Source organism: Cherax quadricarinatus, unplaced genomic scaffold (genome assembly GCF_038502225.1).
Source record: "Cherax quadricarinatus isolate ZL_2023a unplaced genomic scaffold, ASM3850222v1 Contig1168, whole genome shotgun sequence".
Classification (NCBI taxonomy): Eukaryota; Metazoa; Arthropoda; class Malacostraca; order Decapoda; family Parastacidae; genus Cherax; species Cherax quadricarinatus.
This window is the reverse complement of record NW_027196194.1, coordinates 69,440-80,000: the sequence shown is the minus strand read 5'-3', so window position 1 is coordinate 80,000 and position 10,561 is coordinate 69,440. Positions and strand designations below refer to the sequence as shown.

At 41.9% G+C, this 10,561-nt stretch overlaps 1 long non-coding RNA gene across 1 annotated transcript; it reads left to right on the top strand.

Annotated features, from left to right (window-relative positions):
- Positions 1-8,106: 8,106 nt before the first annotated feature.
- Positions 8,107-10,120, top strand: LOC138851602 (uncharacterized). Its single transcript, XR_011391296.1, has 2 exons — positions 8,107-9,134; positions 9,803-10,120. It is a non-coding gene; the product is annotated as an uncharacterized lncRNA (long non-coding RNA).
- The last annotated feature ends 441 nt before the right edge of the window (positions 10,121-10,561 follow it).

The following is a 10,561-nucleotide window of genomic DNA, read 5'->3' as shown; positions in this document are numbered from 1 at the left end:
TATGGGTGGTAGAGGAACGTCTGGGATAGCTTTACTATGGTAGGAGGGAAATATCTTGGGATGGTGTTCGGTAGCAGGATGGGAAGGGAAGTAAGCGGTCAGTGACACCAAGGAGTCATCTACCTTCACTACCACAGTCAACACGCGTTGAGAGGAGGAACGTTTGTAAAGGGTTTTGAATGTAGATTTAGGTTACATCTCGCAAACATCAATCGTTTGGAATATCGGATCGTCCACCAGACATCAAATCGTTCGTCACAAAATCGTCCATTAGACATCACACGTAGTATACAATCATCCTCGGGTAAATATCATACTGAAATTTTTTATGAGATATTCAATTCCAAGAAAAAAGAGGAAATTCAGTACATTTTACCATACCTTGAAAGGAATTCTAACGTCTCAATTACAAGAGGTCCAACAAGCAGAAACCAGAAACCAAGGTATCATATTAATAAAGTATCAATAACAAAAAACCCTAGGATACATTCCAGTTATTACTACAACTATCAGTTTTATTTTATTCACGGGGAAGTGCTATGACATTTCTATATATCGCTGCAAGTCTTTAGATTACCCGGCGCAGCTCAAGTCCTCATTTTAATTATAAATAGACCTAAATGAATTAGAAAATGTTCAGTTAGGGATAATGAAGTTAAGTCGTACATCAAGCAATCAGACTTGATTCAAGGGAGGGGAAGGTTGCGCTTCCTTGGATCACGAGCCGTACAGCAGCATCATACAACCCTCCATGAAGTATGTGAGGGCAGTAACAGTCAAGGGAAGACGTGATTGCAAGTTCCAAGTGAACACCCGGAGTCGCAACTCACTGTGATGACGGACACGAGCCTAGCATCATCTTCTAGAAGTTCCGTAACACCGCGAGACGTGAGAATCCGTTACTCGCTCTATCTAGAGGAAGTTTTAGACGCTCTGAAGAATGAATTTTAAGGTACCAAACTGCAGAACAAACTTTCATTGGGACAACGTTTCGCTCCGTGAAGAACGTTAACAAGTCCTAACGTGACTAGCTTTTATCAAGTCATGACTGGATAAAGCTCTACAGAGCGAAACTGTGTTCCTCATGAAAACTTCTTTTGCAGATGTCTTCATACTCGGTGGCAATACGCCATTTCATCCTTGTCGAAAAAACTGGACTTTACATCCCAATGGAATTAGAAATAAAACATTATTTGGAAAGTGTTGTCATAGCCTATTATCCTAGGTTAAATCTACATAATGTACTATAATGAATCTAACATGTTTCCTTACGAGCATAGAACAGATTAATAGGATATGTATGTCATACCTAAATAAAGACTTGTTGATTGAGTTCAGTAAGATCGCGGGACGAAGATGGGTTACCTATGATACCTAAATACAGTCTGGGAGGCTCTTGAGAAACTGGACCTGACGAGGCTAGTCAGTGATCGTGGGAGTGTGGTCAGCTCAAAGCAGGGTTGCTAGTTTCCTTACGGCACCTTTCAATGATGAAGGGAGCCCTGATGCCGGTGACGGGCTCTTGATATTTGTATTTAGCCAGAAATGGTGTCTAAAAATCAACGTTTTACCGCGATTAAAATGCAAAGAATAAGAGATAATATACTTCAAAGAACGGAAGATAATCAAATGGTTTGGTCACATAGAAAGAGGGGAGGATGACAGATCTTATAATACAAGAGGGTTTATATAAATCTGGAAGCTTTATGTTACTAGTGGAGTCCAGACCAATTCTTGTCGAACTGGTTTTGGGTACTGATGTGGTTACACATCAGGTTAATGAGCAAGGAAAGTAAGTGGAGTAAAACCAGACAAAAAAAAAAAAAAAAAAAAGGCTGGACATAGCGTGTTCCTTCAAACGTTCTTGTCCCATAGTGAACCTGAACCTGGGATCATTTTCTACCTACTTTGGCACAATGAAGGTGAGACCACCTGTAGCCACAGATGCTGGAGAACGGTCAGAAATATAGTGCAATTGTATTACAAAAAAACAGCCGAGAGATGAAGACCGAGTATTGAATTCCTCTTGAGTAGCTCTACAGTTTAAAATTCATCGATTATATTCACCAAGATCTTTTGAGATTTTATTGCTGCTCTGTTGCTGAAACTGTTCAGTTGATGTAAGTAAATCTTCACTACTCAAGACTGATGAACCGCTAAAGAAATTAGAAACTTATAAATTAATTCCAGTGGTGGGTCAGCATCAAAAATACACTGACCTGGTCACTAGGAATAAACTAATGAACCGCTGTTACCAAAATATAAAAGACCTGGTCGTTAAGATCTCAAGGCCTGTCATCATTAGGTCAACTGACTTGATAATGTACCAGGCTAGACCATTATCGCCGTCTAAAGTTTAATCTACAAATTGTGCTAGCTGAGAACTGCTGCAACAACGAAAGTGTGGCATTTGCCTGAAAGGTTTTGCGTAAAATTTCGTATTCTTTGGAACATACAACTGTAAGTTGTAACACTTACCAAAGCTGCTACTATACGAAGAGCAACACTCGTTCGCTTTAACCCTTTGACTGTTTCAGGGCCCTGTCTGAAACTGTCATTCTATGTCGCCAAATATTCGAAAAAAAAAAAATTATTTTTTCTTATGAAAATGTTAGGAATATTTTTACTAGTGTTTTAAGCCTAAAAAAAAAATTTTGCCATCAGTACTTACCGAGATATAGAGCTGCAAAGTTTGCAGAAATCGACGTGCGTATGGCAACAGCGGCGACTGCCGCCCGCCCGGTATTCTTTTATTTACTCTAATTCAAAGGTTTCTTGCACTTTTCAATATTTTTTTTTTCCAGGTAACTTATGTGGCCTGTGAGACCAATGTAAGGTGCATTGTTCAAATATACACTCATTATTTACAACACAATAACAGAACAAACTTTATCACTATTAGTTTGTGTATACACTTTGTTTACACAAACAAACAATACAAAACAATGTTTATTACTATTGTTCCATAATATATATACATATGTACAGTCACTAACCACGTTCCTAGAACTGCTGCAGCTTGTGGAACTCTTTGAAACATGGGTATATGCAGAGGGGCACTTCACACTCCTCACACATAAAACGAGTGTCTCTGCGTGTTTGTGGGCGTTTTGTGGTATGCATACATACATAACACCTCTTCTGAGCATTTTTCTTGGCAGTAGTAGGAGGCAGTTGTATGGGGTAGTGATCACCAGGCCTCAAACGAGATGACGTCTGTGGGCGCTGGTCTATTGCAGGAGTTGCTCCTTTGTACTTTGCAATTATTTGTCTGATTACTGACAGGCAAAATTCACCATATTTTGGTGTTTTGTTGGTCTTCAACTTGTATATGTTATAAGCATTTAGCATAGAGATATCAACAAGATGGAAAAAAAGTTTGATATACCACTTATAACTCTTGCGTACACAGTCTGCAAACCCAATCTGCATGTCACATTTGTCCACTAAGCGCATATTGAGGTTGTAGTCCATGACAGCTGCAGGCTTTAGAATGGGTTCATTGGTCTCTCTGTTGTCCCTGCCACTGGGTACCATTTCGTTTGTGTGAACTGATGTCAACAATGTGACATCACGTTTGTCATGCCACCGAAATGCCATGATGTCATTGGCAGCAAAGGCTTGCACCTCACCTCTGCGAGTGCCAGCGTCGAACCTTGGCATATGTTTGCGATTACCACGCACTGTGCCACACACGTCTGTCAAGTTCACTCGCAAGAAATCACTGAGTAAGGGGCTTGTGTACCAGTTATCAGTAAATAACATATGCCCCTTACCAAGATATGGTTCCATCATTGTTCGAACCACATCACCAGAGATACCCAATAACTTCATGGTATCTCTCAAAGTATTACTGCCAGTGTACACAATAATATCTAAAACAAGACCACTTCTGCAATCACACAGTACAAATAGCTTTATACCAAAGCGTTTCCTCTTGCTTGGTATATATTGCTTGAATGAGAGTCTTCCTTTGAATAAAATCAAGGACTCATCAATAACAAGCTTCCTGAAGGGATAAAAATACATGCAGCACTTTTGTTTCAGGTACATAAACACATTTCTTATCTTATATAACCTGTCGCTTCTGTCAGGCCTGGTTTTGTCTGAAAAGTGTAACATACGCAACAGTATCAGGAAACGATTGACACCTATAATGTCACTAAAACCTGGAGTTGAAATCAGGCGATCTGTTGTCCAGTATGTGGTGACAGTGTGCTTATACACATGTGGCATAAGCATTATTGTGGCAAAAAACAGGTACATCTCTGCCACAGTTGTCTCCTTCCACTTGTGTAGCCGTGATTTTGGTGAGAGAATTGTATTTGCCATGGTGTATTCACAGTATGTGTTGGTTTCCCTGACAATGATGTCCATCAGGGGTTCATCGAAGAATAACTCAAAGCAGTCCAGTTCACTGGCATTGTTCCCAAGTGGACAAGATGGCTTTATTCCACTTTGTGTTTCATCAAAGTCATGGGGACTGGGAACAAACTCGTCACCGTCCTGCCAATCCCAGATGCGGTCTGCTGGTGGGGTCTGGATATTGTACCGTGGTTGTGGCTGTGGTTGTGGCTGTGCAGGTTGTGGTGGTGCAGGTTGTGGCAGTGTGGGGTAGGGTGAGGCTGGTTCTTCTGCTGAGTCAGCCGCGTGGCTAGTAGCGTGGCCCGGTGATGGTGCCACATGGGCCGTGCCACCCTCACTATCACCACCACTGCCTCCTCCCTCACTGTCACCATTCATACCCATCGTTACAATATCATCATCTTCACTATCAGGTCGTGGTGTTGGGCCACGGGATGTGCTCCCAGAGTTTCTCCTTCCCCTTGGAACAACATATGAAACACTACCAGACCGCATGCTACGTCGTACATACTGGCGCTTCACTGGGGAATATTCACTCTCACTGTCACTAGAACTGCTTTCAATGACCTTGAAATCACTATCACTATCACTGCTATCATCAGGGTGTTGTACACGACCAAATAGTTTCCTCTTTCGTCCTGGTACAGGCGAAGGTGAATGTGAACAAGCCGGCACAGCACCAGAGGTCGAAGGTTGTGGGTCATCTGGGTTTTCGTCACTATTTACGTTATCCTGGGCACTTTTTTCGGTAACACTCACTTGAAAACCCTTGAATTCACTGTCACTGACATTTTCATCGCTGTTAGAGCTATCACTTGGGAACAAAAGACCTCCAATCCGGCGAGGAGTGAGGAACTTCTTACCGAGAGGCATGGTGAAAATGGACTGACAACATGGCGTTCCCACAATGCACCGCTAGGTCCGAGATTTTTTTCACAGGGTGCACACCGACCACTGAGACCCATTCTCTCCCGTGTAGGCCTACCAGGCCTTTGGCGCGCGATTTGAAGCCGCTAGAATTTGTGCGTATAAATACGTCAGAAACATTGGCTCGTAAGACGTATTTATACGTCGGAAACAGTCAAAGGGTTAACCGTCATGTATGCCTCAAAAGAATTAAAGATTTTCGTTTTCATTTTTTCCAGAGGATTACAACCATAACATCTTGGTTGATCAGGCCCTGATCCACCACGAGGCTTGGTCACAGACCGGGCCGCGGGGGCGTTGACCCTCGAAACCCTCCCCAGGTATACTCCAGGTAACTAAGTTAAAAATATGGCTGTTACACATATGCTGTCTAACGATTGAGTGATCGTCTTTACAGGTAATTGAGCGTCGTGCCTCAATTACCTCCACAATCTTCCCTTTTTGTGAGGTGACTGGTTCACACAGCAATCTGTCCAAGCGGAAGATGGAGTATTCATGGTAGGAAGGAGGTACAACAATCGAGATTAAAGTTACAACAGCGACCAGTGCCCCACCCCTCTCTCTCTAAGCCACATCTGGGACCCTGACAGTGCGTGTTGGTGAGAGTCGTGTGAAATGCGAAATCCGTGAGGGTTATTCAGCGCAAGTAGTAGAGGCTCGATCCTCTGTCCGCTAAGAGCGAGACACGCTATACAACTGGATTCACCTAAACTATGAGTCACGAAGCCCCTTGATGCCGTAACAGTTAATTCACAGAAAATATTTTCCGGACATTTAATCTGACACGTGAGGTCACAGACCCTGAGCTGCTTTGGGGATTAGTGTGGATGGTTACAAAGCATGGCTTGCTTCTGCAGTGTTTTAAAAATTGAGGTTGGAGAGTTGAAGGAGGAGGTCTTGCTTCTCCAGGAGGAGATTAGGAGGCTGAAGGTCCACCTCAATGGGTCTGGGAGAGAGTGTGAGGTGGCTGGAGTTGTGGGGAATGAGGCTTCTAGAAGTGAGGTGCAGTCTGTCTCTCGCTGTGAGGAGGCTGTAGCTGGGGAGGTAGCAACGGCTACCAGCAGTGAGGTGCAGTCCAGCACCTGCTACAAGTGGCGAGTGGTTCACAGTAATGGAAGGCGCATCAGAGTAAGGAAAGTTAAGAGTGAAGATCTGAAGGTAGGAAATCGCTTCTCTGTTCTTCAGGATGAATGTACTTCAGTGGCCAGTGAAGGTAAGGGTACTACTGCCCCTGCTAATGGAGGTAAGCGCATTCTTGTGGTTGGTGACTCTCAGGTAAGATATATTGACCGTGCTTTTTGTAATAGGAATAAGAAGATGAGAGACAGAGTGTGCTTCCCTGGAGCTGGTGTTGGGGACATTGTCAACAGGCTGGATAATATCACGTCAGGTAATGGGAACAAGCCCATTATCTGTCTCAGTGCTGGTGGAAATGATATTGGGAAGGGTAGGAGAGAAGAGCTGCTAGATAAGTACAGGTCAGCTATAGATTTCATTAAGTCTAAGGGAGGGATCCCAATCATATGTAGCATCTTGCCTAGAAGGGGAGTAGGAAATGAATGGTTGTCTAGGGCAATTGGTGTAAATTGCTGGCTAGACAGATACTGCAAGGAACTTGCAATCCCATTCATTGACAACTGGAACAACTTTTATGGCAAACATGATATGTATGCAAGGGATGGGGTACATCTCTCTGGGGCTGGGGTGGTAGCACTTGCAGACTCGATTGAGAAGGCCATTGGTGAAATGCCTATGATTTTAAACTGATGGAAGATAGAGGTATGGGTGTGTGTGGGAAACAAGCAGGTTGCAACACTTGGGTTGGAAACAGTAAATGTATAAAAGGCATTCAGCATGAAGTTATAAATAAAGACAATAGATCAGGTCAGCAAAGGGGGACAGCAGAGGGCAGCAAGGGACTAGCTCCCTTAAGGTTTACTATACTAATAGCAGGAGTGTAAGAAATAAGATAGATGAGCTAAGATTAATTGCAAGTGCAGGAAACATAGATATTATTGCTATAACAGAGACCTGGCTTAATCTGAAAGATAGAGAGATGCCCTCTGAATGTCACATACAAGGCTATAAATTATTCCACACTGACAGGGTCAACAGGAAAGGTGGTGGAGTAGCGATGTATGTCAGAGACAATTTAAATTGTTGTGTTAGACAAGATATTAAATTAGAAGCGTCAGCCACTGAATCTGTTTGGTTACAGCTTCTCGAGGGCCGAGAAAAACTAATTTTGGGTGTGATTTACAGGGCCCCAAATCTTGATAGGGAGTGCAGTAAACTTCTATGGGACGAAATTCGTAAGGCATCTACATACGAAAATGTTGTGCTAATGGGAGATTTCAACTATAGACAGATTGACTGGAGCAATTTGACAGGAAATTTAGAGTCAGGTGACTTTCTTGATACGATCCAGGATTGTTTTTTAAAACAGTTTGTGACAGAGCCAACTAGGGGAAATAACCTCCTTGACTTGGTTCTTGCCAGTAGGGAAACACTAATTAATAATCTTGAGGTTAATGATGAGCTTGGGGAAAGTGATCACAAATCACTCAGTTTTAATATATCATGGAATTCCCCTAATAATGGCAATCAAGTCTCCGTCCCTGACTTTCGCTTGGCTGATTTCATAGGACTGAAAAATTACTTAGGTGGGCTGAACTGGAATGACCTGACTAAGGGTCAGGTAGGTGGTGATGGTTGCCGATATGATGCTTTCCAGGGCATAGTTCTAGCTGCTCAGTCAAATTATGTTCCAAATAGGGAAATCAGATCAAACAAAAATGATCCTAATGTCAGCATAGTTGCTGATCCCTGTATTCCCAGTATTATATAGCATAGCATATTAGTATCATCCCTGTGCTTTAGACACGAGATCCCTCGTAGGCCTTTGGCTTTGTGTGACGTCATAGGGATACACATGGGCAGTGATCCCCCTGTCCCGTCCTCACTCGGCGGCAGACCTACAAGACGTGAACAGGCTTGGCACCGGGCTCCATCTCCCATCTCAGTCTGACAATATATCTACCATCCTACAAGTGTGTCTACTTTCAACCTGTGATATCTCCATTCAAGAACCCTTACGATAAATGGTGCCAGCGGTGAGCCTGTAATTCTGACGATTACAGCGATTTCTGGAGATAAAGTTGTCGACCAGCAAGACGGCCATTTCGTGTGACCAGTAGGCCTACCGACTACCGAGATTCACCCAGCCAGCTACCTCAAGCCAGCTACTCTACCAGCTTCTACATTATTCACTGGTCAGTCTCTTTGTATTAGTGTTTCCTGCTTTTTTGCATTACTCCCGAGGGGTTGACCCGAGTTTGCAAAATAAGCCAGCTTCCAGTCTGTGGTGGGGGAGTCAGAACACCCGAGTCCAGTCCAGCCTAGCCTACTCCATCCAATTATTTTGCCTGCCAAGCCAGCTTCCACCCCTGCTGTGCTCATCGTGTGAAGTTATCAAGCTATTCTGTGTGAAGGGTTAAGATAAGCCAGCTAGCAACTAACCCAGGTGTCTTACCCCAGTACTCAAGCAAGCCACATGACTAGCCTTCATCGCTTGTGATTCTAGTTCCAAGCATTCTGAGTGCTCCTTGTCATCCTTGTGGTGTTGTAGTATTTCGTGGGTTTCTCCTAAGCCAGCCGGCTTAGAATTATCTTCGCGGCAGTGTGGGTTTTCTCAGTGAGGCTTACGACGTTCAACCCATAAGCCCAGCCACTCACGATCACGTGTGTCGCACCATTGCCGGTCTCAGACGCCTCGCTCAGCCTTTACCCACAAACCCAACTACAGTCGGCCATTACAACTCACCTACCTCATCAGTGTTTTGGTGCTCTGCTAAGGGTTGTAGCACCATATTTTAAGGACCACATAGGGGGTCAAGAGCTAGAGTGTGGCGCGCCATCTTTAAAAGCCTCCTGTGTGTTGTCTCTCGCCGATTTAAGCGCAATTCTACGATCATCTGTGCAGAGGACAGCAGCAAGACGATATAAACAATCCATCAATCTCATTTTTTCAAGTGTTACAGCTATAATATTTTTTTTTTAGAGACATTTGCGAGTGTTGAGACATTTCTTTTGTGTTCCCAGTGAATTTTTCTCTTAGTGACATTCAGTGACTCTTGATCAGACTCAGTGTTTATCATGTACTGATTGCATAAATTTCTTTTAATCTCCTTAATTCAGTGTTAATTTTCGTGCATTATTTTATATCTGTTGTGTTGTGTTTCTTTTTATACACACTTGAAGTAAGTACTTAGTGTTTCCTTTGTTGTGTGTGCAACATATGAGCAGTATAGAACTTGTGTTTAAACTTCAGAATTCCAGTGAATTAACTCAGTAAATTTTTCACCTCATATTCTGCATCACAACTCAGTGTTGTCTGTTATTTTTTTTTCTTCCTAGCAATTGTGTATTTTTGTTTGTTCCCTGTGTGTTGAACATTCTTGTGTTCATATTTTTCCATTCAGCCAGTGTTTAATTTGTCTTATTTCCACAGACAATAGTGCCATTTTTAAAGCTCCAGCAAGAAATCTGTTTACAAAATTTTTTTAAAAACATCAAGTTTCATTGCAAGAAAATTCTAGTACTGAGTTTATGTTGATGTTTTGTGCTCTGCATCACTGTAAGTGTTGTATTTCTTTTTGTTGTGTGTTTTAGCACCTATTATTTTTCATATTTTATTGAACAAATTCACTCTTAGTGCAATTTTTAAGTTCTCCTTTTAAAGTAAATTGTTCTTTTGCTTGTTGTTTAAGTGCAGTTAAGAGTTAAAGTGTTCATTCCTTGATATATTTCTTTTCTTGTGTGTTATAATTTTTATTATTGCACATAGACTCATTTTGCAATAATTCTTGTGCAAATATTGTGTTGCTATTAAAGTTTTTCTTGCAGAAAATTTTATGCAGTGTTGTGCAATACAGTTTATTACAGTGCAGTTTCTTATGCTCTGTTCTGTGCATAGTATTTTATTCTGTCTGTCATTTTAATTTTTATTTCAGCGAATTGTGTGTTGTTTTAATTTTTGCACAAGTTTATTGAGTCCATTTTATTATTTTATTGTGTATTTTCCTTGTTGCATTGAAAGTAAAGACAACTCACTGTGCCATTTATTCAATTTAAAGTAAAAGTTGAGCATATTAGATTTGAGCAAAGTACAAGTTCTCTTGATTTTCAGTGTTTGTTAAGTTGCATATTATTCTTGTGTGAGTTCTTTGCTTACTGTGTAACTTGTAAATTTTTAATTACTTATGCAGAA